A 25,337-nucleotide genomic window follows, 5' to 3' on the forward strand; every position below is an offset into this window, starting at 1 on the left:
ATTTAATTTTGGCACATCGCCGAGAAGAACAGGCGTATGATAGGGAAAGGCGTGCGGTGTCGGCTGCTGTGGGCGACCGGTGTTCTGTAAAATATTTCTGGGGGTACAGACACCGCGATAATGAGGCGGTAGGTAAATTAGCGCCCAGGTTCATTGGCCCGTGTACTCACTCCGGTCAACTTCTTGGTGAGGGACCTGAAGACACACAGGGAGTTTCGCACCCATCTACACCAGCTTAAGGTGGGCAAACCTGAGGGAGCTTTACCTTAAGGGCTGGGGGGAAGTTGATGCGTGCACATCGACCTAGCGGTTATCGACCCCGTCAGGCGTCAAGTTTGCCTATATAGCGCGCGCCTGAGAGGAGGCACGCTAAGAGAGATTGAACACTGAGCCGCTAGGAGGCGTGAGTTCGCGCATGCACTGTGTTTGGAAGCACGCTGGGTGGCAGTATAAGCTGGCAACTGAGACTGTTGGTACTGACGTTGGTGATTCTGACGTTCATTGGTTGATGGGACTCTGAGTGGACAGCCTTGTTCCTGCTCACGACGGCATTGGAAACATGGATAGTTTTTTTTTTTTTTTTTTTTTTTTTTTTTTTTTTTTTTTTTGCTGAATTTCAGCCCATGAACTGTGGTAACAACGTGATTTAATGTATTGCTGCCTCTTGTTACCTCATTCGATATTCTCGTCAGCTACTTCAATCTGTGCTATGGGTATTGCCAATTGCTAGTCCTGAACGATTTCCTTAGTAGTGAAATTCCCTTCTTTTGATTTACTGGACTAATTGGTTGCTTGATGTTTTCCAGACTATAGTTTAAAGTGTCATTATTGTGTAGCCTATATTCCCTGAAGCACGTATGAACATGTTACTGAGGCTTGTTTAATTAACACCATCTGTTTGTGTGTTTTAGAAGCTTATCCTGTTTCTTTGTGTTCTCTCCCGTGTGTACAACGACCTGCCTGAGGAGAAAGGCGACCTGGGCCTGTTGATTGTTGGAGAGTGAAAGGGCTCGTACCAAGAGCGGCAGTTCGTGTGTAATGAAAGGAAAGCTGTGTAATCCTGCTTTGAGTATACGCCTCCAATTATAACTATTATCTCTTGACGTTCAAATGGTTCAAATGGCTCTGAGCACTATGGGACTTAACTTCTGAGGTCATCAGTCCCCTAGAACTTAGAACTACTTAAACCTAACTAACCTAAGGACATCACACACATCCATGCCCGAGGCAGGATTCTAACCTGCGACCGTATTGGTCGCGCGGTTCCAGACTGTAGCGCCTAGAACCACTCGGCCACCCCGGCCGGCTCTCTTGACGTATTTATAGTTGTGTGAGTGGTGGCTTAATTTTAAAACCACGAGTTTGTTTAATGTTGTTTAATGATCCTGTGTTGAACTATTGCAGAAGTTAACTCTGAAGTCACTTACTTGTCAGCTTGAATTTGTTTTTGAGATTTCTATATTTAATTAGAGTAATGTTTTTATGAGAAACTTTGTCTTAAGATTTTATGCTTTATTTTAGTAAGTACCAAGGAATGAAACTTGCTCAGAGAGTTATAGTGTAATAATGTCAATCATGTTTGAGTATTATGGCCTAGTCATTTCATTAACTGAACATTTCCTGTGCTAGCATAAAGTTGCACTACACTTAGTATCCCAGGAGTTTCTCGAAACAATTAGAAGTAAGGATACCTGTTCCATATTACCCGTGACTGGAGTCTGTATTGTCGGAATAACTGGAAGTAAAGGGAAGGTAACTAGAGAAATAATTAACTTCATGCTAAGTCTGTTAGAAGTCCCAAATATGAATTTACGAATACTATTTGGCATTGATTGGTTATTGGCATATAACGTATGTTTAATGGCATATAATGTAAAATTAGACTTCGATGGTAAAGTATTATACTGAAACAGAGGAGGTTCTAAACATGCAGTGCCATTTAAGATAAATCCTTTAGTAAAAAGATCTTACACATTAACAGATAAAATGCATTTAGTTGCTACTGCTCAGGTGCTGAGAAAATAGGAATTAATAACGGATTTTGATAAATTAAGTGAACAAATAAGGATTAAAGGCTGTGAATTTAATCAACTAACTGAGGAAAAGTACGATCCATGTAACATATTGCTGATGTATACTCGATTATTTTCCAATAAACCGGGAGTGATCGGTGAGTATCTCTGCGAATTTCAAAAAGAAGACAGTGGAGCAAGCTGTATTTTGCACCAATGAGCTGAAGACCTACAGTAAAGGAAGAAATAAAAAAAATCGTAGAAAATAACGTAATAGAAAGATGTTGAAGCTTATATGACAATTAGTTACTAGTGATTAAGAAAGCTAGAGGAGGTGTGTACTTAGTGTTAGATAAACAAACACTTAACAAACATACAGAAACAGAAAGAGAAGGACCTATATGTATAGACTATAGATAAATTACTATCTAAGTTTGAGCAAGGGAAGTATTTTTGCTCAATGGATTTAACTGCCGGTTACTGGCCACAGTATCCTGGGGATACTGTGGCCAATTGTCATATCTAACGAAACACTGTGGAAGCCAATTGAGCTGCAAATTCGAAGCAGGAAGTGGAGGTGGTTAGGACATACACTTAGACCAAATGAACATATTGCAAAGGAAGCACTTTATTGGATCCCGCAAAGACGATGGAAACGAGACAGTGAGAGATTGCAGGGCACTCTCACTTCTGATTCGGTGTAGGGAATACGATGTACTGCGGTTTGACTTCATACATCATGATGAAAAGGTGGGCAGTAATTCATGGTCTTGTTTGCGTGCTCTAGGGAAGGAAATACGGTAAGCTTTACCTGTGTTCAAAGGAACAGGGTGACGACTTAAACGGCTGCAGTAAAAGCACGGCGTTGGTGGGCCGACAAAGCACGTTTATCAGGAGAACAGTGAGGAGACATTTCCAGACGGCGACGTGCAATGGTCGCATTGTGCACAAGCACATTAAGTTAGCGCTGGATGACAGGCAGAAGTCCAGTTATACGAGGCCAGCGCCGAGAAGTCGCCGACAGCACATTGTAGGCCAAGAATAAAGCAGAGGATTGGCGCTTGTTAGGGAGAAAACGGCCAAAAGGAATGTAAACGTTCTGCGAATCTCCGTGGGACAGGAAAACTGGCGTCTATACATCCAGACTCTGTTTCAAAACATGTTTGTCAATGCACGGAGCTGTTTGTGAGTTTATGGCTGTTCTTTGGAAACTTTGAAACGGACGCAACAGGGGAGATAACAAGCTGTTTACGGAGGGCTGTGCTTCCACCCTGTATTGTGTTAGCAAAAGACATGGCAAAGATGTGGGAAGGGGCCGCAAAGCTGAATTTTTTTCCGTTTTCTGCGAATTAACTTTAAAGTCTCCAGTTGGTCAAACCGGTTTGCAGTGCAAAGACCATTCTCCGAGCTTAGAATGCTGGGCTCCAGCTCGTGATTGGCTTGTGCAAAAGTGGGGGAAGTCAAAAAAGAGAAATGTGCTTTTGGAACCCAGCTGAGGAGGAAACGGGTAGAAAGGAAAAAGGATCACTCTTGTACAAGTCTCTTGTACTAGCGCTTCGCTAGTAAAGAACTGTAGGTTTCTTCTTAAACAGTGAGACTTGTGTCCTTTCCTAGTGTGCGACTTAGAGGCTGTGCCAGCCACCTTCTGAACCGTCAGAGGTACTGCTTATATCATCACGGTCACAACGAGTGGCGCGTGGCGTGGCACGGAGTCATATTGGTTTGGCAGATTAGCAAAAAGGGGCCACCTGCACATTGGAATCCATTAGGGTTTCAAAGGCTCATAGGGAAGTACCTGCGTTCTGAATTAACCGAACGCGAGACCGAGTACTTGCATTTTTGGGGAACGCGCGTTTAACAACAGATTGCCGCTGTCCATGACTTCAGTCGCCGAATGCATCATGGTGTGCCGCCGTGACCAGCAGTACGGTAAAGTATTCGCTGCTGAGACGTAGGGCTATAGTATTTATTTCTCAGCACCCTGTTCTTCCAAACCTTCTTTTTTTTGTGGTAGAATATAGATCCTTGGTGGTGGCGTAGTTTGATACCATAACCTGATTCACGTATATGAAGTCAGATAGAGTGGTGTTCTGGTTAGTGTCGTGTGTCGATCCTCAGCAGATCACTTTGTCCACCATAGATTCCATGTTAGTAAGGCGTTTGTTGAATAAAAATTTTTTTGTATGATGTTTCTTTAGTAATTTTGTTGTCTTGTCACGTTTAAGATCAATAAATCAATTGTGAATTAGACTACAACTTCTCCCTGAGTTCTGATTAACAGTTCCATTGTTTTAGCAGTCTAGATCTGAAACATAAGGAGTAGCTTTTTCACTTGGTGTTCACTGCGTGGATCTTTTACTTCATTAACAATCTTCTTTAAACAGTTCCAAAATGACGTGGAGACGAGCAGCTGGAGTAGGAGGTCAACAGCCAAGAATAGGATGGGAAGAAGTGAAAATACTAGCAAATACAGAACAAGATAACGATCCTTTGTTGCAGCGCTGTGTTCCACATAAGGAATTAAAGGAATTAATAACAAATGAATAAATACTGGCAGATAAAATTGCATGAGAATTTAAGAAAGTATATAGCATTTTTGTTTTGTTGGCAAGGCAAATCAGTTTAGGGCATTGCACTTTGGTTTGAATATTTCTGTCTCAGTATTCATGCGAGTGCTAGATGAAGCTGTAGGTAAAGAGTTGTTGCATGAGTTATCTATCTATGTAGAATATATCTTACTAACGCCCATGACAGGAGAAGAACACTGTATTTTGTTAACTAAAACTTTGTACAAGTTCTATGAAAAAGACCTTACATTTAAGTTACCAAAATCACATTTCGGAAGAGAATAACTCAAGTTTTAGGACATCTAGTACGAATCCCAGGAATAATACCAGATCCAGAGAGAATAAGGGCGATTAAAGGCTGACCTAAACCGAAATACGCTCTTTCCTAGGATTAGCCGGATTTTACTTTCACTACATACAGGGCCAGGCAATGAACGAACGAAGATTCATTGTTATTACAACAAAAATCCAAATGGGTGTGGAATGAAGGGACAATTTGAGGCTGTTCAGAACATTAAGCTTGCATTGGTGGATGCAACCATATTAAATGGATCAATCAGTGATATTGGCAAAAGACGCTTCAAAATATGGTGTACCTCGTGAACAGTTCCAAGGTGAATGCAATCCAGAGACAGGAGAACATAACATCACACCCTTCGCTAGTAGAAGTATACATAAACATGAACTCAACTATACAGCTACAGAGAAACAGTTGCCAGCTATTGTATGGAGCATAAAAATGTTCAAACGCTAATGTGGTGTTTTAAGATCATCATATGTAGAGAACATCAGGCTTTAGTTTTCCTTATGGAAAGAAGGTTGCTACATAGCCAATTAATGTGTGTTGTTGTCGTTGTGGTCTTCAGTCCTGAGACTGGTTTGATGCAGCTCTCCATGCTACTCTATCGTGGGCTAGCCTCTTCATCTCCCATTACCTACCGCAACCTACATCCTTCTGAATCTGCTTAGTGTATTCATCTCTTGGTCTCCCTCTACGATTTTTACCCTCCATGCTGCCCTCCAGTACTAAATTGGTGATCCCTTGATGCCTCAGAACACGTCCTACCAACCGATCCCTTCTTCTAGTCAAGTTGTGCCACAAACTTCTCTTCTCCATAATCCTATTCAATACTTGCTCATTAGTTATGTGATCTACCCATCTAATCTCCAGCATTATTCTGTAGCACCACATTTCAAAAGCTTGTATTCTCTTCTTGTCCAAACTATTTATCGTCCATGTTTCACTTCCATGCATGGCTACACTCCATACAAACACTTTCAGAAATGACTTCCTGACAGTTAAATCTATACTCGATGATAACAATTTTCTCTTCTTCAGAAACGCTTTCCTTGCCATTGCCAGTCTACATTCTATATCCTCTCTACTTCGACCATCATCAGTTATTTTGCTCCCCAAATAGCAAAACTCTTTTACTACTTTAAGTGTCTCATTTCCTAATCTAATTCCCTCAGCATCACCCGACTTCATTCGACTACATTCCATTATCCTCGTTTTGCTTTTGTTGATGTTCATCTTATATCCTCCTTTCAAGACACTGTCCATTCCGTTCAACTGCTCTTCCAAGTCCTTTGCTGTCTCTGACAGAATTACAATGTCATCGGCGAACCTCAAACTTTTTATTTCTTCTCCGTGGATTTTAATACCTACTCCGAATTTTTCTTTTGTTTCGTTCACTGCTTGCTCAATATACAGATTGAATAACATCGGGGATAGGCTTTCAGCCATGTCTCACTCCCTTCCCAACCACTGCTTCCCTTTCATGCCCCTCAACTCTTATAACTGCTATCTGGTTTCTGTACAAATTCTAAATAGCCTTTTGCTCCCTATATTTTACCCCTGCCACCTTCAGAATTTGAAAGAGAGTATTCCAGTCAACATTGTCAAAAGCTTTCTCTAAGTCTACAAATGCTAGAAACGTAGGTTTGCTTTTCCTTGCTCTAGCTTCTAAGATAAGTCGTAGGGTCAGTATTGCCTCACGTGTTCCAAAATTTCTACGGAATCCAAACTGATCTTCCCCAAGGTTGGCTTCTACTAGTTTTTCCATTCGTCTGTAAAGAATTCGCGTCAGTATTTTGCAGCCGTGACTTATTAAATTGATAGTTCGGTAATTTTCACATCTGTCAACACCTGCGCTCTTTGGGATTGGAATTATTATATTCTTCTTGAAGGTTGAAGGTATTTCGCCTATTTCATACGTCTTGCTCACCAGATGGTAGAGTTTTGTCAGGACTGGCTCTCCCAAGGCCGTCAGTAGTTCCAATGCAATGTTGTCTACTCCCGGGGCCTTGTTTCGACTCAGGCCTTTCAGTGCTCTGTCAAACTCAGTATCAAATGCAGTATGATATCTCCCATTTCATATTCATCTACATCCTCTTCCATTTCCATGATATTGTGCTCAAGTACATCGCCCTTGTATAGACCTTCTATATACTCCTTCCACCTTTCTGCTTTCCCTTCTTTGCTTAGAACTGGGTTTCCATCTGAGCTCTTGATGCTCATGCAAGTGGTTCTCTTATCTCCAAAGGGCTCTTTAATTTTCCTGTAGGCAGTATCTATCTTACCCCTAGTGAGATAAGCTTCTACATCCTTACATTTGTCCTCTAGCCAACCCTGCTTAGCCATTTTGCACTTCCTGCCGATATCATTTTTGGGACGTTTGTATTCCTTTTTGCCTGCTTCATTTACCGCATTTTTATATTTTCTCCTTTCATCAATTAAATTCAATATATCTTCTGTTACCCAAGGATTTATTCTAGCCCTCGTCTTTTTACCTACTTGATCCTCCGCTGCCTTCACTATTTCATCCCTCAAAGCTACCCATTCCTCTTCTACTGTATTTCTTTCCCCCATTCCTGTCAATTGTTCCCTTATGCTCCCCCTGAAACTCTGTACAACCTCTGGTTCTTTCAGTTTATCCAGGTCCCATCTCCTTAAATTCCCAGCTTTTTGCAGTTTCTTCAGTTTTAATCTACAGGTCATAACCAATAGATTGTGGTCAGAGTCCACATCTGCCCCTGGAAATGTCTTACAATTTAAAACCTGGTTCCTAAATCTCTGTCTTACCATTAGATAATCTATCTGAAGCCTGTCAGTATCTCCAGGCTTCTTCCATGTATACAGCCTTCTTTAATGATTCTTGAACCAAGTGTTGGCTACGATTAAGTTGTGCTCTGTGCAAAATTCTACCAGGCGGCTACCTCTTTCATTTCTTAGCCCCAATCCATATTCACTTACTACGTTTCCTTCTCTCCCTTTTCCTACTACCGAATTCCAGTCACCCATGACTATTAAATTTTCGGCAACCTTCACTATCAGAATAATTTCTTTTCTTTCATCATACATTTCTTCATTTTCTTCGTCATCTGCAGAGCTAGTCGGCATATAAACTTGTACTACTGTAGTACGCGTGGGCTTCGTATCTATCTTGGCCACAATAATGCGTTCACTATGCTGTTTGTAGTAGCTTACCCGCAATCCTATTTTCCTATTCATTATTAAACCTACTCCTGCATTACCCCTATTTGATTTTGTGTTTATAACCCTGTAGTCACCTGACCAGAAGTCTTGTACCTCCTGCCACCGAACTTCACTAATTCCCACTGCATATAACTTTAACCTATACATTTCCTTTTTCAAATTTTCTGACCTACCTGCCCGAGTAAGGGATTTGACATTCCATGTTCCGATCCGTAGAACGACAGTTTCCTTTCTCCTGATAACGACGTCCTCCTGAGTAGTCCCCGCCCGGAGATCCGAATGGGGGACTATTTTACCTCCGGAATATTTTACCCAAGAGGACGCCATCATCATTTAACCATATAGTAAATCTGCATGCCTTCTGGAAAAATTACGCCATAGTTTCCCCTTGCTGTCAGCCGTTCGCAGTACCAGCGCAGCAAGGCCGTTTTGGTTAGTGTTACAAGGCCAGATTCAATCATCCAGACTCTTGCCCTTGCAACTACTGAAAAGGCTGCTGCCCCTCTTCAGGAACCACACGTTTGTCTGTCTGCATGATCTGTCAAAAAGCAAAGCCGGATTCAGAAGGGAGTAAGCACCCATTGTGCTCTATATTAGTCCGAGAACCAAAAGAATTATTTTCGTTCGATCTGTGTGGACCGTTACCTACTTCAAGAGGAGGTGTTAGATATGTGTTGGCATTTCTTGATGTGTGTACGAAACACGTAAAGCTATACCCGATAAAGGCGACTACAGCCAAAGTAATTGTAATAAGATTGACAAGGGATTATCTTCCACATGTTGGTATACCTAAGGCGATAATAACAGACAATGGTAAGATATTCACGGGACTCCGATGGAAACAGGCTTTGTCTCAAGTCGGTATGAAATACATACTAACATCATTTTACCACCAACAAGGCAATTTGATTGAGAGAATTTTTCGAGAGTTCAGTCGCTTTGTGAGGACCTATTGCCATAATAAGCAGACTGCGTGGGCAAATTATGTGAAACATTTTGAGCAGATATACAACAACATGCCCCACTGCTCCACTGGTTATACACCTCATGAATTGATGTTCGAGGCAAAAGAAGAAAACTTCTGGACTGAACATATGCCCAAAACTCAGGAAACTGAGATGCCTTGGGAAGAAAAAATAAAACAAGCCATCATAAATATGACGCAAAAGGCTGATCAGAGAAAACAACAATATGACAAATTAATCAAGAGGGGACAGGCGTACCACGTCGGAGAGAAGGTAGTAGTCAAAAGACATACCAAATCATCCTTAATAAAGAAGAGTATAAAGAAATGGGAGTTATTATATACTGGCCCATACATCATTCTACAAATTCCGAACCCTGGGACTTATCTGTTAGCATACCCGGGATCTAACAAAATTAAAGGATTATTTTCCCATAACGACTTGAAAAAAATTTAATGAAGATTAGAAGATAGGGATGAATGGTGTTGCGAGTGACAGAGATGAACGCTCGTAAAAACATAACAATAAACTGTGTGTGTTTAGTGTTAGAAAACTTTAAACTGAAATAATTAATCAGTGACACAGATTGTAGAAATAGTGAGTAACTATAACTATCGAGTGCTGTAAAGAAGATAGTGGAGATAGACTTCACCTGTGTTTGGGTAAACATAGAACTTCAGCATTGCTAATATCATCAAGAATTATAAAGGATCTGAATGACCTTCAAGAAGAAAGAAATATTTCCCGAAAATGACGCTGCATAATCAAAAGAGGTTCCCAGTGAATGTTCATATATAATTTCAAGTGCACGCTTAGATGTGTAAACGCGTGAAGTGAAGTGATGCGTTTAGGCAGTGAATCATGAGTGACGATTAACGCCGCAAAGATAAATTCCCGCGCAAAACAATTGACGTCGGCGCGAGAGTTAGAATCGATATAGACGACACAGGCATGCTTTGTAAGAGACTCGCATCAAATGCGAGGGGAAACTGATTGATGTTCAACTTCAAAAAAGTGTCATAATTAGAGGTTAAGAATTCTTGATTTATTGTTGAATGTCAAAAGAAGTTGATATTCATAGAATTAGTAGCTATTTAATGGGTCATGTTCGCTTTGGAATTTTGTTTGAAAATCCGTTTCCATATATGTGCATGTATGAATGTCGGATGAATCAGAGAATAAATGAAAGAAGTGAATCCATATTCCTCGCCACTAATAACTTTTACGTTACAGCAATCAAGCGGAGACATATATGTATTTAGGATAAAATTTTTATGAGTATAGATAAATGATATGACTTTTCAAGGAAATGATGGATTATGTCTTTGTATAAAATGAACCACACTTTCCATTATTCGATGATTTGCATCCAAAATCTACTGCAAGTTGCATGAATCCTTTAAACTACGAAGAGTAAATCATTGACAGAAAATGTGTCAGAATTTTTGGACTTATAAGCACAAGTGGTGATTAAGTGATATGCGAAGTCCAAAAGAAAATTCAAATTAGAGTAAATATTATGATGTTTTCGGCAACAGCATTAGTCAATGGATAAATGGAAACCTTAAGTCACTAGTTGAATTCCTTGCAGTACATCGTAAGAAAAAGGATGCATGAAGCCATAGGGATGTTGTTTTCAAAAAGGAGAATCTTGGACGGTGCAACCTAACCAGTTCTTTTACAGGAAGAGTTTCCCTTTCGGTCATTGCTAATTCTTTTGGAATGAATGTTGCATGTAAAATCTGGTATCCCTGTCCCTTCTACTCTTCCCATGGTGCGCCGCGTAGAAGACCGACTACAAATTTGGACGTCGGGGACATGCATGATCCGGGGGAATTTCAGCACCGCAAGATATTGTCCTGGGAACAAGATTGTAAATAAAAAAAAAAAAAACTTGAGTTATTGATTGTAAATTTTTTTTAGCTAGAGGCACAAATCACTCTTCTCCAAATCGGAATATAAATCTATCCCTATCCTTCCTTTAGAGATCAATTTCAAAATTTTCTCTTCTGTAGGCTTTCCTATCTTCTATGTACCGTAGGCTGAGGGTCTAGGCTTAAGAGGTTTTCCAAGGTTTCCCTGCTTAAGAAAGTTCCAGAATGAGTAGACCCTGATAATAGTTTCATGAAAGATCATCTTCCTTGGTTCTGCACAGCAGACATAACACCTTGATGCACGTAAAATCAATACAGCCGCGGTACCTGTCTCTTCATTTCTTCTCTTTTCAATGTTTCTTTTCTTCGTCTGTCTTATACATAATTTTTTTCTTTTTTTCAGTCGGAGGACTGACATTCATCACTTCCGGGTTACCCACGCTAATAGGTAGCTCGGGAAGGGTGTTCAATCATTTTGCCGGCGGGAGTGGCCGTGCGGTTCTGGGCGCAACAGTCTAGAGCCGAGCGACCGCTACGGTCGCAGGTTCGAATCCTGCCTCGGGCATGGATGTGTGTGATGTCCTTAGGTTAGTTAGGTTTAATTAGTTCTAAGTGCTAGGCGACTGATGACCTCAGAAGTGAAGTCGCATAGTGCTCAGAGCCATTTGAACCATTTGAATTAATCATTTTCAATCAAACCATCCACATTCATTCACTTTGGAAAAGTTATCTGATCTGATTTTCCCGTAATATATGCGGCGACAGCTCGTCGACGCCAAAGTATTTTCTGTGCATTTATTCTTTGAAATAACAGAGATGCATATATGCATTCTCCATGGTTGTTAGAGTGGTAACTAGGATAGCTTCTGGAGTATCTGTTGAGGGATTGACGTGTTTCTGAGAGATACATATTCTGCTTTTCTTCTCGCTAAAGTGAGCCAATTAACATTTGTGCCGCTAGCGGTTTGTTTTGAAGAGAAAGAGATTGTAAAAGGAAAATAATTAAGGCGTGGAATCACCGGAGATCTGGACATGTAATGGAGATGGATTTAATACACGATATCCTCCATAAATAAGGTTTATGACTTTTTTGTTCTGGAGTTAATGAACGAATGAGTTTTTTCTGAATCATTCTTTGATCACGTTGGCCCTGCAATTAGTGGGGTAGTTTCAGCTGTGTCGAAGAGAGCTTGCAATCACTGAGTCTGTGTTAAATCGTCCAAAAAGGCTTCGTACACATCTGAAATTCGCAATCTTTCGTAAATGGAACAAATTGTCCAAACGAGTGATTCTACCGACTGACTGCAGTGTTTAACAGTAATAATAAATGTAAAGATCCCTTACAGCAAGCCATCCGCTGATTACCAAGACGAAGGACTCCACCAAAGATTCTATTTGGCTGATTCTTTTTATCACTATATCACGCAATGAAATCTTATATTAAAAACTATACATAGATAAAGGAGAGAAAGAGAGAGAGCGAATGAAAATAGAGATAATACTAATAATCCTCCATTAGTCTAATTTTTCGCCTGTCTTATCACGGATCAACCAAGAACTGGGGGGCCTTACTTTACTGTATAGACTTATGTGTGAAGGTGAAGGGATCTTAAAGACAACAGATACACGTCTCTACAGACAAGACATTACACAGAGATAGCGGCTAGCTGCATTGATCGTCTATTCTTAGATTAAAGAGACGGCAACTTATTATCCGAACATTAAAATGTTAAATGTCCTCTCAACAGATACCCCTCCGTTGTGGTTGCACCTACGGTACGGCTATCTGTATCGATAAGGCACGCAAGCCTCCACACCAACGGCAACGTCCGTGGTTCAAGGGGGGGGGGGGCAATTAATGTGATGGGTGTTATTCCTTCATCAAATAGAAATTAACTATAGAAAAGGTTGTTCAGAAAATAAAGTACCAAATGCAGTCTCACGATTACCGTCAAACATGAATGAAATGACGAGAACTGAAGTACGAGGAGTTGTTTTTTCCATCAGTTTCTTGATTTAAGTTCTAACAACGATGAAGTAAGAAGGTTAGTCTTACGACTAAAATAAGATGTAAAGGCAGATGAACATTTTGACGTTACCATGCAGTACTACTATCAGAAGAAAAGTCTATGTGGACGATAGGCGAAGGAGCTTTATTTTGGAAGCTATGAGAGATTATTTGTAAGATGTAGACTACCACACATATAACTTATGGACAGAGGAAAAACAATTTATTGACGCATGGTAATCGAGACTAGAGTTTATATTATGATAAGACGCACATGTTGTCAACGTCGATTGAACGGGAAGGGGGATTAATGGTAGTAGTTTCCCCTTAAGCAGAAGGTGACATACAAATACATATGCGAAAATGGGATGATATGACATGCAAGCTGTTTGGGTGATCTTATAATAGATGGCAGTAGCGTTATCACCGGTAACAAAGCGTTAATAACTATTTTAACAAATGATCAGCGAAACTATTCTAAAAAAACTCACGTTATGTGCTAGTGTATAAAAAATTCATGTAAATGTAAGAAAAATGGAACTTCAATAATATATTATATCCCTTAATGTAAAGTAGAAGAATTAAGGAACTGCTAAGTAAGGGTTTTGTACCTGATAATTGATAAAAAGTAAGCGGTAGATGACTGCGTTCCTAATAAAAACAATTTAAATCTAGAATAAAGAGTATGTTCTATGCGAACAGCCCTTAAAGATAAGTGCCTCAGAGACAATGCTCGGTATTAAATATACAGGTATGTGTGAGTAATGGCCTTACGAAAATTATAAGAAAAAGGATATAAAAGTGGGAGGAAGGAAATTTGTGTTTTAATTAACTGGATAAAGTCACTAGGTTGCGTTGACAGGTATAAGTGGAAAAGTCAGAGACTTTAGCTAAGTGAAAAACTATAAGATTAGGAATATCTGGATGTACTGTAGATAGGGGAGAGATGATAGACAGGCGAACACACAGAAGGAAGAGTCTAATCCGTGGTCAGATGATTCCATGGAAGGAACGACCTAAACCCTTTTTGTTAGGAAGAGAAAAGAAGGAACACTTACATCGAAAATACAACAATGTATTCATACAGTGTCTGCCCAAAGAATAAGTTTTAAGTGAAGCTAGGACGTAGGTATGAAGCTGTTAACTGGCTACGAGTCACACTAATGAATTAATCTCCAAAATAGTTAAGAGCAAATAGACTTACCTGTATTACTCTCATTCTTCGAATCTTCATTTCTGTACACGTTGGATAAAATACAGATCCGAGATTTGGAACAGTGGAAAGAAGAGTAAATTAAAATGACAGCATTTAACTTCTTATGATAAATAAAGATTGAAACTTTTACAGGTCAATAAATTTGAGGTAGTTACGTTGTTACAAGCTAATCACATGGGATTACCATTGACTAGGAATAATGTAATCATGATAGAAACTGATCGCTCATGCCAAATGGTTCATATAAGTTCTTGTGACAATGTGAAGATGTATGAGCAATGGAATCGTCTGTTAATAATAATGCACTAAAATGACCAATGAAAAAGTCGTTTATTATATTGTAATAAAGGAAACATTACATGTTTAAATCAATATTCCCCATTAATTTAAAAATGGCTGTATTAATATGTCTGACCGTACATGTACTGTTGTGTTGGGCAATGAGACTGAATTCATTCAGGCGAGACATTACTTTGAGCAATGATAATAATTTACTAAACTTTCCAGGTACAGGTAGTACTATGATTGTAATGAGCATAATAAGTTATTTTACACATATTTCATCTTAATAACGGGATCTGTAGTAGTACATACTGTTATTATGTAACCACATACTTCACTTCTTCCTATTAAAACGATGAAAGATGGACGAGGAGAAGACTTGCATGGACAAGTAGTGTATCGGTAGGACTTCCTACTGTATGCACCTTTTTTTTATCTGTGTACAGATATGCAGAGAAACATGTGTGCGCAGAACATCCAACAAGGATGGAGCGATGGAATTTCTCCACTTAGGAGGGAAGGGTCGCTTATACTTTGACTTCCCGGCTTGGAGGAGTTCTGGAAATTCACAGAACAAGGTGGGCTGGCGACGTCAGCCACATACCGAAACAAACATAGAATGTTCTATAATCTGTCACTTACTTCTATGATAACATTCTGACAGGTTTCGTCACCAGCTTTGCTACGTAAATGCAGTCTAATAGAGATCTGTACATCCGACATTATTATTGTTTTATGAGAGAAGCAAATTACAGGAGAGATTTTTCAGTGGTTACGTGATTTCGTAGCTAGTTGGAGCAGGTGATTGCTCTCTTACAGTCACATAGTACAATTATCGCCATTGAACAGCAGGTCCACAGCATCAAGAAACTACTAGAAGGCGACAGTAAAAAAAAAAATCAAGATTAAATTTATCACGAAAAGGATCAAGTTGACGGGTCGTTGGCAAAGCTATTGACTCAGTTACAACGCAAAATTTGAGCCGTAAACACGTCAGTATAGTGGTTCATTGAAAACAGATCTCCTTTCGTATGGACTTTAAGTAACTGTTATTAACAGTGCAAATATTAAGTAAATATTAAAAAAGAGAGAGTTCTTAGCGTAATTGGAAAGCAAATTCTCTGTTTCTTTCAGTGTAGCTTATTTTCTGTTGAGTTTACAATCTGCATCATACAGTCCATGGAAACATATACAAAACAGAGGAGTTCAATGATAGTTAATATTTAATACAATCCACAAACTTGGATTTGGAGACAATTTCTCGGTTCATGCACACTATTTCCGCATTCCTAATTACTCTACTTGATGAGGTGATCTATGGAATACAATGAATGAAGGAACCAATGAACCCACGTCTGAAAGAAAGCAAACGTAAGTGATGTACATTACGCATACGGCATTATAAAACTTTTTTCCTATGTCGATTCAAAAATATTCATGTGTCTACGGTCATATGCAAACGTTTTTATTTAGTATTATTGCGGGATCTTTTCAGAACAATTTTGTATATGACAGAGGCATCTAATATAAAGGAGTTTCTGTTGAAGAGAGGTTTATTAATTTTTTATATCACAAATAAAAGTTACATTGGTCTAATAGACAATAGACTCTTACCACAGCTTATGGAGAGACTCTTCTCAAAACTGAAGGAGAAACAAGAAATAAGAAAATTTTCACAGATATAATTATGGATTCCTCAGATCCCTTGGTCTCGATGGAATCACATCCTTGTTCATCAAAATTCTTTAGATAATTCACACGAATATCTGATAATACTTCATGTTAAGTTACATTAAGTTATAGTTTCACAGCCACTTCTCTTATATCACAACTGTCAACCTTCTGTTGTAGGCGTGTTAGTTCATGTATGTTATGATGTGGATACTAAATTTTTAATTAGCACGTATATATTTTGTATCGAATGAAATAAAATATGTTTCCTCCAACCGACGTTGGTATGTTACTCCAGCTGCGGAAATGCTGTATGTTTTGCATAGTTTGGCTTCCTTGTGTCTTCTTTATGTAGAAAGTTTTATTGCGAAGACACTTATGTTTCAGACACAAGTGACGAATGTTGTGTAGCTCACACTATATTCCATGTGACTACTGGCGTCACATAGACTGGCTCATGCAGCAACTTTGTCTGTAGTTTCTGGAAAAGAAAAAAAAGGAAATTTCATTTGTTAGTTGAGAGTTAACAATATTGTTCACGAGTTTAAAAGTGCTTCACATGAATTTCCCGACAGCACAGATTTAAACGCAGAGCTCTCAGCACTCACAAATGCTCCATCCAAGCATTTGCTTGAACATGGAAGTGGAGAAAAATGGAGACCTGCCGTTTTTAGATGTCTTACTCCGCAGAAAAGATGACCGTTTCGTGGGTCACAGTGTGTTCTGTAAACCAACTCAGACTGACCTATACCTGCAAGATACGAACTGCCATCAGCCATCCCAACGCAGTGGTACATTACGGACTCTCGTTCGCAGTACTATAGTTATCTCAGTTCTGGAGAGCTTATCAGCAGGGTTTATCCATCTTCGTTTTGTATTTGTACAGTACTGGCACTCCGATAAACAGATTAGAAATGCGTTTCAACCGGCAAGCACTAAACCTCAAGAACTGCCAGAAGGAACGGAGAATTCCACGAGGATGGTTTTCTACACGATGTTGGTGTAGGTCACTTAAGATCTGCGGGCTGTTCAAGAAACAGCAAATAAAATGTGCCTACTCGCTTCAACTAGGTTCTGTTAAAGATAGCCTAAATCGGAGGAGACCAGGGATGCATAATGTCCCGTGCCAGTGTAGGAAATCATACGTTGGCCACAAGTGTCGCGCTGTTAAGGATAGATGCGCTGAACACAGACGTCACACCAGACTGGGTGAGGCAGGAAGGTCAGCTGTTGCTCAACACTGTCTTGAAACGAGACATAGCATGAAGTATGGAGTGACAAAGATCCTTTCGTCCGCCTCCACGTACTGAGACCCTATCATTAAGGAAGCTATCGAAATACGTATTATTATCAGAGACACGGGATTTCAACTTATCAAGGCATGGTAACCACCACTGGCGGTATCAAGGCATATGGACCCCGGGACATGTTGGGATAGCGGGAAACGAACACGCCGACAAGTTAGCTAAAGAAGCCACCCGCAAACTGCCGTTGGAGATCGGCCTCCCGGCCACTGATCTTCGATCGGTGTTACGCCGTCGGGTCTTTGGGATGTGGGCAGACGAATGGCGCACTCTGTCTGTACCCAACAAGCTGCGGCGTGTAAAGGAGACCACGACCGTGTGGGGTTCCTCCATGCGGGCCTCTCGCAGGGATTCTGTTATTCTCTGTAGGCTCCGCATTGGTCACTCTTATCTGACGCATGGTCATCTGCTGCGTCGAGAGGACCCCCCTCATTGTCGCTGTGGTGCAACCATGACGGTTGCCCATCTGTTGTTGGAATGTCCTCTTTTAACCGCTCTCAGGCGTGCATTTAATCTCCAGGGTAATTTATCATCTCTTTTAGGTGACTGTCTCTCTGGCAGATCGGGTTTTAAGTTTTATTCGCGCAAGCGGCTTTTATAGGTCCATTTAATTTTATTACATCACCCTCTTTTGTGCTGTATCTTTTACTTTGTTTTGTGTTGTAATTCGACTCCACCCTAATCTTTTAGGCTGGACGTTTTAACGTGTTGCAGAGTAGCTGGCTCATCCTATTATTTTCGTGATCAGCCAGCCACAGTCCTCTGCTGTGCAGTTTTAATTCCTTCTGCCTTTGTTCTCTATGTAGTTTTTGTTGCTGTGCTCCGTTTTCCGTGTTGTCTTACCATTGACCATGGGGCTTTTCTTCCCCCGGAATTTTTATTTTAGTGCTTCGCCTGACTGGTGGATGGTTTCACTGTGCTCTGTGTTTTTATGAAGCAAGGGACCGATGACCTTTGCAGTTTGGTCCCTTTAATCTTTAAACCAACCAACCAACCAACCAAGGCACTGTCGGCCGCAGACAGACGGATCAACATAGATGGGGAATCGGAGCCCGGCCACTCAAACTGGGCGCCAGCACAACGCCTGCGAGCGGGTTCGACCGCGATTTGCGAGTGCGCTTTTCCCGCGTCGCACACAGGGGTATTTCGCCCTAGCTGCTGGCCAAATGTCCATATTTAAAATGCGAATAATTCCCGGAATTCGCCATGTCCTGTGATAGTCAGACAGATCGGGCAGTGTTAACGCAGCATTGTGTTTGTGTATTTTGCATTGATAGGCGCTGGAGTCAGTCTTTATCTATATCTCGCCGCTAGCGCACGTGAAGTTTCTCATTTGGCTTGATAATTCTCTGTGTTTGTGGCTGTTCTAACGTGTGTTCTTACTTTAAACGTGGTGAAAGTCGATATGGATTCTAACCATCAGGGTATGTACTGTTATTTATAACTGTTATCATTTATAGAATTAATTATTTTGATTAGCAATAATTCGTTTAAAATTAACCTGTGAAGTAAAGAAAATATGTTTTGTTAGTACAATAGAAATTCTTCCAATCCATATGTGGTATACAGCAAACCAGTGCTTGTTAGTACAACAATGTAGAGGTTTTGTTATAGTTCAGGGCGTTTCCCTGAATAAATTTGAATACAGTATAATAGAAAAAACGTTTGTATACTGGACATTGTAGAACATAGCCGCAGAATACCACCGATATATTTTATACGATTTATTTACTTTTAATTTGTGGTTATCCTAGGTCCTTCGAGCCACAAAAGTATGACAAGAAAAGGTCTCTGTGACATTATGATAAGATGTTCTGGAAACAATGTCGTAAACAAAATGGATTTAATGGAAAATTATGTATTATCAGACCCTACTTTCCCTGACGAAGAAAAGAAAAATTTTAAACATAAACTGTCATACATAAAGTCACAATTAAAGAAAAATTGGCTTGCTTCACATAAAGTTGAAAGTAACTTCTTAAAAAAGAATCATAATTGGCTGCAAAATACCATTGAAATTCCTTGTAACAAAACTCGGGTTGGTCGACCAAGAGAATCGTTCGTAGAGTTAAGCGAACGCAGCAAAAGGCGTAAGACACAGCACTTGAGAGAACATTTTGAAGCCACAGAAGTAACGTATGCCAGTTAAATGATGCTCCGAGAATCCGGAAATGTTGAGAGTTTCAAAGTGGTGTAAGATATTACTTCATCCCCTACACTAGGGGGCTAAATACAGACAAGCATTAGAGGGAATTCGCAGAAGAGACTTACAAGAAAGAACACGACTTTCACTTCACCTATCCAAGCCTTATCTGTCTTTGTGGAAGCCTCGCTGACAAGGGAACAATACGAAATAATACGAACAGTTGCTAAAAAGGTCTATCCCTGTTACAGTGTCATTCAAGAAGCTAAAAAGCAGTGATACCCTGAGACTGAATCCTATCATGTGACTACCGCATGCGCGGACATTCAACTGCAAGCCTTGCTTAACCACAAGAGTGAGCGATTAACACCATATGTAGAGGAGATTTTAAATAATTTTCCATATTATGACATAAATTCGTTGGAACTTATTTATAAATGTGGTTTTGATGGTTCACAGCAAGTTCCGTCTAAACATAAATTTTAAAACAGCCATGATTCTGATTTGAACGTATTTGAGTCATCTTTAGTGCCTCTTCCACTTATTAGTCGCATGAACAAAGACCTCATTGTTTGGAAAAATCCCACACCATCATCACCTTGCCATTGCAGACCAATAAGGGTTAGATTTATTCACCAAACAAGTGATGTTACTAATGAAGAAATAGGTTATAGCAATAGTCAAATTAAAACATTAATGGCAACAAGGATGTCAAGAATGGAGGGTGATTTATCCATAAAACATACACTGCTGGTAGATGCAAAGGTCTGCAATGCAGCAACGTACACAGCATCGACACTGAGATGCTAAATTTGCAAGGCGACCTCAAAATACTTCAATGATTTGTCAAAAATCAAAGAGGTAAACACAGAATCTCTTCCCCTTCTGTCTGTCTGTACTCCATGCCCGAATTAGATTTTTGGAATTTTTGTTGCATTTGTCACATAAAATAAACGTCAAGAAATGGCAAATTCTTTGAAAAGAGGAAAGGAAAATTGTTCAAGAGAGGAAGAAAGTCATATAAGAGAAATTTAGAAATCGATTAGGATTAATATTGATGTTCCCAAGCCAGGCTATGGAAATAGCAATGATGGAAACACCAGTAGAAGGTTTTTTGCAGACCTTGAAACATCTGTAGAAATAACAGGTGTCGATCTGCAACTCATCTATCGATTTAAGGTAATTCTAGAAACTATTTCCAGTGGATATAAGAGAGACATAGGCACATTTTCTGCTTATACTGTTGGAACTGCAAGAATGTATGTTGATTTATATCCATGGTATCCTATGTCTTCCACCGTTCACAAGATTTTGGTGCATGGCCCAACTGTCATTGAACATGCCCTCTTACCCATAGGCATTTTATCAGAAGACGCAAACGAGGCCCGCAATAAGCACTTCCGCTTGTACAGACAAAGTTTTGCCAGGAAATTCTCACGGGTAGCTTGCAATTTCGATATATTAAACAAGCCACTAGAGTCATCTGATCCGTTGATAACAGGTATGAGACAGACGCCAAGGAAAACCAGCGGTTGTGACCACTTCGTCTATGTTTCCAACAATCAAACAACTTTGGCTGCATTAGTGAATGAAGTAACTGCAGACATGCTTTGATAATGCATGGGACGAATTTGTCTTAAGTCCAACGGAGAGGACATTGAACATGTGCGAAAAGTAAATGAAAAACTTAAGCCTACACGTAAATATAAAGAATAGCCGAAGATTGTATGTGCATACGTGTACAAGATAGACACTTGTCAAATGGGATGGTTCTTTTCGAAATAACTTGGCAGTCATAACCGTAAGTTAAAATTAAACCACTGTTTCTATCTCCATTCACAGTCTTGAGAAACACAATGGACCGTTTGAAATACACTTTATTACTGACTAGTTTTTCCCAACCACACATTGCTGTGGCTCCGTCTGGTTAAATGGAAAAGGAAGCAAACAGGAAGCATACGTTTCTAATGTGTGCGGGAATTGGATATACGTTCTAATCTCCTTTTCTCCCATTTCTCTGTCCTCCTCCTTCCCCTCTCACTGTCCACCCCTCTCCCTCTTCTGTCCATCATCTCCTTCCCCATCTCTCTGACCTTGAGCTTTATTTATAGTTATTGCATATTCACATTCTGTAGTAGTATTCTAATCATAAGCTGATAAGCCGTAAATACAACCATTCTGTTTGCTTACGGCGTTTCACTGTTAAACATGTATAGCCCATTATGTACATATAGACTGAACCGGCGAGTGGAAATTCGTATCGAACCCGGGTCTTCTGCTTACTGGGCAGGTGCGTCAGCCACTAAGGCCGGGGCCACACGAGCGGATTGTTTCCGCAACGGTCGACGGCCTGCGGCTAGACGCAGAGTCCTGCAGCCATGCGGCTAGCTGCGGAATGTTCGTGCGGAGAGCCAAATATCTAGTCATCTATTTTGTCTCGAAAAAAATTGTTTCATGTAAGCGAAGGAAAGCTACATCCGTCCATGAAGTTAGTTTCTCATTACAACTTATACTTTTCGTGTAAAAAATTAAAAACCACTGTTTTGGAATTCGTTTGTGTTCTGCGCTACGCAATTTCCCTCATTCGATTGTGAGGAAACTATTCGACGAAAAAAAATTATTTTTACGCATGTTATAGCCTGATATCACAGCTTGATAATGAACTGGTTTTCTTTTCGCTGCTGCCCCTGGTTATCGTGATACTTCATAATTAAGTAAAATTTAGCGCGTATTTTGAAAAGTTTGCAGTAAAAAATGTCGTCGCTGGCTACTTTGCGTTTGGTGCATTTGAGGTCGTATAATGCTGCATACGAATTGTAGTTAAGATGTCGAAATTGTTTTTAACACTCTTTCCAGTCTCGAGTAATCGAGTGACATATATTAGCGCTTGGCCGCAGCTACCTACGGCGCGCCACGCTCGAGGCTATTCTCGCTCACAATGCAGAGTTGTGTCGTGTTTATTTTACGCATGTCGTCCATGAAGGCATTTACAGTCACACTTTATGTTAACGTTGCATCTTTAAGAGGTTCATCATTTTAAAAGTAGAAAAAGACATTTGCAGATTCAGGTGCAGAGTTAGCTATTTGCTGTATGTGTCATTTTTTTCTTGTCTACACTGTTTCATTCACGAAACATTAAATAACTATTATCAACACAATTTTCAAGAAAGTAAGTAAAGTCGACCTGGTAACTGTTTACCTTGCGATTAAATGACAATAGAGACGAGAAAAAAAATACACTTTTCATTCTAGTACAGCGCGAAATGTTCTTAGAATGAAGATAGTTCGCTTCGTAGCCGCGAGGAGGCCAATCAAATAGACTGAATTGTTCTCTCCTTTTTTTTTAAGCTGGTAGTCGCGATGGATGCTCGACACTGTGCAGTAGTGGCATACGTAGGGTTAAAAATACTGAAAAAGAGAAAAATACACCGAAAGTACTGGGTGCATCCAGTAGTTAGTAGTCGGTTGTTGCAAGGAGCGTTTTACGTTATATTTAACGAGCTACGAGAGGATGAAACGAAATTTTTCAACTATTTCCGAATTTCTTTCTCAAGATTCGATGAATTACATCACACGCTTAGAAACGCTTTACAGAAGCAAGACACGAACATGAGACTCGCTATACCTTCAATGGAAATGCTGGCTATAACTTTAAGGTAAGTGAATTCTAATGTGTAAGTATCCTGTCTCAGCCAAAAATTATCTCAGCTAAAATTAAAGAAACCCAGTAATGTCTATCACTAGTTTTAACAACTCTTTCATTTCAATTAAAAAAAAAAGATAATGATTAGGTCAATAAACGAACAAGTTTAATTCTCTTTTCTTTATTGATATTGAATGAAATGTTACATGTAAATCTGTCTTTTGAGGATAAGAAACATCAATTAACAGTAAATGAAATTAACAGAATGGACATGCAAAAAGGGAAAGTAAGTCCTTTTAATTCATTTTTCTGCGAAAACCCTCTACTCAAAAGTCAGAATCAATATAAACTCTGGTGAAATAGAAGGCGGTTGTTCTCTAGACGTCAGAATTCTTTCAGCTCGATACTGTTGAGACTGCATCTGCACTAATTGAGGAGCTGCACGCTAGTTGTACATATTTCCTTGTGTATGTAATGTTTGGAAATGTCCTGGGCTTACTGCATGCGTTGGTGCATGTTGCATAGGTTGCTGACACGCTGCATAGCAGCCATGAAATGGTTGCGATTTTGCGTTTCGGATGCTCTGAAGTAGGCGTAAAACTTCCATACGGAATTCTAGTTTTTGATCTAAATCAAACTTACGCAGCGTGGGCAACAAGGAATCAAAAAAGATTTGTCTTCGTCCTCAGCGGACGGAGAACGAATTGGAGAACTATCCAGAAATTTGGATAATTTAGCTTCAAGATCTGTTTTCACGCTTCTCACTTTCGTTTTCTTTTGTGGAACTGATGAGCCTACTGAAATCTGCTCAGGTGTTGAGGCGTCAACTGATGTTACTGGATTGCCGGTGTCGTCTTCTGCCAGGGAAAATTCCAAAGGATGTTCCAAAGGCTGAATTTCGTCTTCCTGTAGACTTGAAACTGAATCTCTTGTTTCTAAAACAGGTGCCTAGAATCCCAGCTGGTCAGCGTACACGTATTTTAATATTCTTACTGCTTCTGAGCCAGATTTGTTCACTTTCCTTACATATTTCCGATAATAGTCCCTAATGTTACGCCACTTTTGTTGTGCCTTCTGGCCTACAAAGAAGAAAAAAGAAACGGAAATTTAACGTAACTTTAAAATCTTTAACATCATCAAATAATGACTAAATATTGAACGTAATTTTTATACATTTATATCTTTGGCTTTAGCTATTTGGCTACTGGTTGTCACTTAGTTGATCTGCACTATACATACAGAATAGGCAAGTCAACAGCCAGTGACATAGTGAGGAAAGTGTGCTGTGCGATTTGGGGCTGCCTGCGTGATAAGTGTCTGCCTCAGCCGACAGAGGAGGAGTGGAAGAATATTGCCAATGGATTCCAAATCGGTGCAAATTTCCCAAATTGCATAGGGGCAATCGATGGTAAACACATTCGATTGGTCAAACCAAAGACGAGCGGTTCACTGTTTTATAATTGTAAGGACTTCTTTTCCATTCTTCTTTTAGCAGTGGCAGACTCAGATTATAGATTAGTTTTTCTTGACATTGGCTCGTTTGGAAAAGATTCAGACCGCACAACTTTTAAAAAAATCAACCATGTGGAAACGTCTGAACCGAAATACATTGTGTATACCAGAGCCCTCTGGCTTACCAAATGCCACTGGGATAGTTACACCGTATGTGTTTGTTGGTGACGAAGCATTTGGACTCTCAGAACACGTACTACGACCGTATAGTGGTAAAATGTTGACGCGCGAGAAGAGAATTTTCAACTACCGTTTGTCACGGGCTCGTAGGTACGTTGAATGTTCCTTTGGCATATTGTCGAACAAATGGCGCGTGTTCCAGCGAGCCATGAATGTGAAATTGGATTTGGCTGTTGACATAACAAAAGCATGTTGTGTTCTGTATAATTATGTGCGCGAGAGAGATGGGCACCAAATTGAAGACACATTTATTGTGAATGGATTTGAGACTGGAACAAACTTGGATGAAAGAAGAAGAAGTGTGTCAGCAATAAGAAACAGAGATGTTATGGCAAATTATTTTGTAAGTGAGGTTGGTAAAGGGCCTTGGCAGGACAGCAAAATCTGAGGTGTTACATAGAGCAGAAAATGAACTTTTTTATGCATTTTCCTTAATATTTACAGTTTTATTAATTTTATTG

General features: G+C 39.9%; 1 protein-coding gene across 1 annotated transcript in view; it reads right to left on the minus strand.

Annotated features, from left to right (window-relative positions):
* Positions 1–25,337, minus strand: part of LOC126133769 (putative inorganic phosphate cotransporter) — a 171,680-nt gene that overhangs the window by 145,668 nt on the left and 675 nt on the right. The window lies entirely within an intron of this gene.

The sequence above is a fragment of the Schistocerca cancellata genome, chromosome 1, assembly GCF_023864275.1.
Source record: "Schistocerca cancellata isolate TAMUIC-IGC-003103 chromosome 1, iqSchCanc2.1, whole genome shotgun sequence".
NCBI lineage: Eukaryota > Metazoa > Arthropoda > Insecta > Orthoptera > Acrididae > Schistocerca > Schistocerca cancellata.